Source organism: Triticum aestivum, chromosome 2B, assembly GCF_018294505.1.
Source record: "Triticum aestivum cultivar Chinese Spring chromosome 2B, IWGSC CS RefSeq v2.1, whole genome shotgun sequence".
Classification (NCBI taxonomy): Eukaryota; Viridiplantae; Streptophyta; class Magnoliopsida; order Poales; family Poaceae; genus Triticum; species Triticum aestivum.
The window spans coordinates 23,580,654-23,586,212 of record NC_057798.1 but is presented as its reverse complement, the minus strand read 5'-3'; positions in this window follow the sequence as shown (position 1 = coordinate 23,586,212).

Here is a 5,559-nt window from a genome sequence, read left to right as displayed (position 1 = left end):
GACAATCACAGTAACACATCTCTTTATGAGATATGTGTATCTCTGACACTGACCCGACCTTTGGAGCTAAGCTGGCAAATTTATTATCTTTCACCACGGTAAATAAACCAGCCCAGATGCTATATAAGAAGGCCACCTTGTGACCTTACCCAGCAACCCTCACCTCGTGCACCACTCTCACAACCATTTCTGGTCATGCCAAGCCCCAGTATTTATCGGAGAACCCCAGATGCAACCCCAGGTAGCTTTGTCAAAATATTGCGGGATTTTACCCGCAGTACCATGGGTTCTACCCAGCCACCCCAGTACGAGCTGTTCAAATCAAGGATCACTCCTGCCACCTCGGAATATTGGGCAGCAGTACACATTCCTCCTGTAGACCCCAACCAAGATCCAACGGAAGTTTCCTTCGTGGGGAAATCTATGCCAACCCCACACCTGGCCATAGAAGATGCTGCGAAAGAAGCGATTGCTCGCCTGCGATCCGCAGTACCCTATGCCCGTGAACGAGGATATTATTATTTTCCGAGTCGTGCAACACCCGGAGGAGTGACATCTTTTCCCGGTGGACGGATTGAGAAAGACCCAGTACTAGCCAACCTTACCCAGTACATCATCGCTCAAGAGCATTTGAACCAACGAGTAATGGATTATCTCTAGAGTCTCCCTGATTTAAATCCTCAGATTGCCATCGGCAGAGCACTAAGGCCCGACCAGGAGAGACACGTGCATCGACTGGTCAATCCACTGCCTCCGATAGAAGAGGAGTGTATCACTTTTCCAGGGACATTTTATCAGGACCCCATCCAGTTACCGTTTTCATTTTAGACGTCACTACTGTATTTGTTATTTCAGCATTTATTTATGTGTGTGACTTATGTGTGATACCCTGAGTTTGTACGACGAGTCAATTATTTGACTTCTACTAATGTGTGTAGTCTTTGTTGTGACTTATGCTCCTTTAAATTAACTGTTTTTCCCTCGCAAAATTCTGGAGTGAGATTTCTTATCCTTGAGTTGCTACATCTACACTTTCTCACTGCGAGGATTTATTAATTTCACACAGCACCACGGCAGCAGACTCACAACCATAATCTTTCGGAGACATACACTGTTTGCAAAACTTTGCAACAGTGTTGCATCCAGCTAATCACCCCCTAACAACGATTAGCACCCGGCACACCTCACCTACTCCTCCTGATCACTACCACCGCGGAGAGCCAACAGCCGAGCAGCAGCGTAGCGACGCTCGTCGAGGATCATCGCGCACAGGAGCACAGAGAGCCCCAGCAGTGTCGCCAGCCCTCCACATATCAGGATCGCAAACCAGACCGGCATCGCCTCCGCCATTAGAGCCTAACCCGAGCTTCTGTAAGCAGTAATGGAGGAGGAGGAAGAGAAGTGAGGCCAGGTGTGAGGAAGAAGAGAGAGGCACCCCGGCCGTTTTATAGCTCGAGCTCGGTGTACGGTGGGCGAAGTCCGCCAACGCCGCTCGTCGCCGATCGCCGGTGTTCGGAGTCGAATCCGCGAGCAGTGCCGACAGCGCGCTGGCCCGCGAGGTGAGTGCACGCTGCTCCGACAGCTAGCACGCCGCGCACTACCACGGTACGGCCTAGATGCCCTACACACTAGGCGTCGCCGGTGGAGAAAGCGCATGGGAGAGAGGAAGAAGAAAGAACCATAGGGAGAAGAAGAGACTGACAGTGGACCCCGGGTCCACCTGTCGGCTAGAGAAAGCACTGTGCTCTCGGGTACGACCAGCGTATATTTAAATTTAGAAGTTATTCTAAATTTATATCCAGCGTAGAAATCTCATGTTTTTGTCCCGAACCGTAGACTTTTCCACGCAGCATCAGTTTTCACACTGTGGTTTTTCACCACTTATTGCTCTCTCACTGTACGCACATTTTTATTGCGTATAGTTTTTCTTAAAAAAGCTTTTAACAAATCTCGAGGACGAGATTTTTCTTAAGGGGGGTAGTGTTGTGACACCCCAAAAATTTGGCCTTGTCTTAATGTATTAAAAAATTTGCCAGGAATTAAAACTTTGAATTTCTGAGCTCCATTTTGTTTTTCAATCATTTCCTTCCCTGTTATGATGAGTTTTTCCCTAAGTGAAAACCTTTCAATCATGTTATTGGACTTATTTAACCTCTCAAGAATTTTTTTCTTTTATCAGTATAACTAATTAACTAATTAAATTGCTTGATCTTTATTTTCTTGAAAAATGGTGTTTCAAGGTTATATGGCCATATTTGAACTACAACCATTTGATAAATTCACCTAAAATTCTAACCAAAAATTGGAGATGTCATGTGATGTTTTTAAATCACTTTTATACAAAAATATCTTTTATTTATGTAATAATTTGAGCTCTGCATCAATTTTTCCTTCTCTGGTCCAGAGTGCATTTTGCACTACAACCCTTTTTAATAATTCTTTCTAGCCTCCACCAAAATTATGGGATATTGGTAGTAGCATATGATTCAACATTATGCAAAAACCTAGTGCTGTTCTTTGAAAAGTTTGAGTGAAACAACCTCATCTTCATTCTGGTCCAACATGATGGTTTATACAGCAACCATATTCTTGCTTGCTCTTTAGCCCTTAATTCTTTCTCCTACTTATAGTCCTCCATATTAAACCCTTAAGTCCAGGAGCATGCACCCATTGGATTATTTTTGGTTCATGAAATAATGTTATTTATTTCCTATCCAGAATTGAAGTTTTGTAAAACTTGCACTAACAAGTTTCTCCTTTTGCCAAACTAACCCTACCACTCTCTCTTGCATCTAAAGAGACCACCATCTGGAGTTTTTGGCCACCCCAAGACTTGCCTAAGTTCCCTTGGCATTTTGTCAAACACCTTTCGGGCATGATCAGTTTTGACATGAGTCCTTGTTTGCACTGTGAACTTGCACCTCTGATCAAACAAGCATGTCCACTAGACTCCCCATTACTCCTAACCTAGATCTGCTAAATGCCAGCCTCACCCAAGCTCTGTAGCATGCTCTGGCATTACGCCGAGCACATCCCGTGCACGCCCAAGGCGCGAGCAGAGCGTGCGTTTGGCACGCACGCGCGCCGAGCCGACACGCTGGCCCCCATGGTTTTGGCCCGCTCTGCAGCACCATGCCACGCACTCCCCGCCTCACCACTACACGCCAGCCCGCCCTGGCACCCTACAGCGCCACCGCCAGAGCACTTTTGGCGGCACGCCGACGTCAGCCGATAGCCCCTGCTCCGTTCAGCGCCGCCCAAGCCACCCCGGCTCGCCACCTGGCCCCCGGAACAGCGCGAGCTCATCCACACGGGTGTCCGCTAGCGTTCGTCGCCGCCACGTCGCCCTAGCTACAGAGAGGCGGTTCGCCGGAGAGCTTATCCCCACCGCCGCGGAACCGACCTCGTCGTGCTATAAATGGACCCCCCCCCCAAAACCTATCGAGCATGTAGGCGACCTCATGCTACCCCCATGGCGCTCGCCTGCCTCGCATTCGACCCGGGGAGGCCTCCTTCCTCATCTCCGGCAACTCCTGCCGCCGCCACCGCCCCGGCCAATCCGGCACCTCCAATACCTCCCCCTCTCCGTTCTCTTCGCCAAGAACACCTCCTTCCTTCCAGGAACCCAACCCCCTACTTGATTTTGATCGGGAGCCATCGCCGCCACAAAAGCACTTTGCTCCCGAAGCCTCCTCCGCCGCGAAGCTCGCCGCTGGCAGCTCCCTCCGTCCCCACCGGCCTGGCAACCACCGGGAGGACCGCACTGGAGTGGCGGATCCATGCCCGCCCTCGGGGCCCCACGAAGAGCTGCCAGTCACCGGCGACGATCGCCTGAGCTCCGCCTCCGCTCGGACAGGGGAAGGAGGGGGAAAGAAAGACTAGTCAAACCTGACTAGTGGGCCCCCTGGACCCACTGTCAGCGACCCCGTGCTTGTCCACGTGGGATTAAGTGAAGGCGTAATCCGCCCTGTACGTTTGCGCCGCTCCGAAAGCGTATTCCTCTCTGAAACGTTTTCTTTTTCTGTTTTTATTAAAAACAGATTTTGACCAAATCTTTGACTGGTTATAACTTTTTAAATACAACTCCAAATGAAATGATTCTTTTTCCTACCTCTCTCAAATTTCACCTAGTTTATTTTAAGATTTATTTGAAAAAAATTCAGAACAACTTTTGGTGTTGTTTTTATTTTGTGTGTTAATTCTTTTATATTGCTAAAATAGGATTTTTGAAGAGAGGAGAAATGTTTCAAGTCTTGGAGTGCACCCTGCCTTTCCACACATTGATGGAAAGCATTCTGAATCCCGGCATAATATTTTTGGTGTGATCGTTGATACATTTATAACACCACCGCATTTCGAAGGACTTGTTATTTCATGTGGTATGATCATATGCATGAGTGCATATTAGTGGTTTCCATGCTGTTGGAAATGAACACACTTGTGATGATAATCATCCTCATGTGCCTTCCATGCATACCGGCAGGAACCCGGGAAAACTTCTGCCTTGGGTAGGCATGAGTTTGTCGCCGGTCTCCGTCGGGACGGTTATGTCTGGTATGGCATGGTAAGGTGATATGAGCGGTGACTCTGTTGGATGAAATATATTCATATACTAATCATGCAGGGAATACTTAAACCTCTTGAGTCGACCGTAGATCGAGTCTTGTGCCAGTAACCCCCATACTTGTTTCGTACTACCACTCGTCTCTACAGCAAGTAGAGTACGGTTCAGTAAGTTGTCAACCTCTTTCTAGCACACACCGTACAGAGAGGCCATGGTGGAAGATACCGGTTGTGGCTGGTAGGCAGGCCACCTGGTCCGGGGGCATGGGTGTTTCCGGTTGGGACCGAGAGGGGAGGCCACCCCTTAGAGAGCGCGATATAAATTTGATCCCATGCTATGCGAGGTTGTAGCCTCCCCACTTAGAGTTTGCTTAAACAGGTGTCGTGGGTGATTCCAGACACGTGAGAGTTAAGCTGGTGTGTGCAAGTTAGGTGTGTTTTCAACTAAAAGGCCGTAGACGGAATTAGTCCCAATGGACTAAAGAAATCCGTTACTCGTGGGTAAAGAGTACACCCTCTGCAGAGATTAAACCTATTCGAATAGCCATGTCCATGGTTAAGGATTACAGTCTGGGATGGGTCAAGTGTCGGTCTTAGTGTCGGTCTTCGGAGGTGAAACTGTTAAACAGAAATGGAATTACTACTTGTGACTTGTGATAAATTATGATTATTATTATTGTTGACTAACCCGTGATATTATTGTTATTATCGAGTATCTCTGGGACGGTTCTACCTCCGGGATATTCACTATGATTGTTTATTTCTTTGAAAGCCCTTTATGTGGTGTCGCTCAGACGCCCGACTGTGGCATTTCTTTTAAAGCCCTTTATGTGGTGTCGCTTAGACGCACGACTGTGGCATTTCTTTTGAAGCCCTTTATGTGCTGTCGCTCAGATGCCCGACTGTGGCATTTCTTTTAAAGCCCTTTATGCGGTGTCGCTCAGATGCGCAACTATGGCATTTCTTTTAAAGTCCTTTATGTGGTGTCGCTCAGAC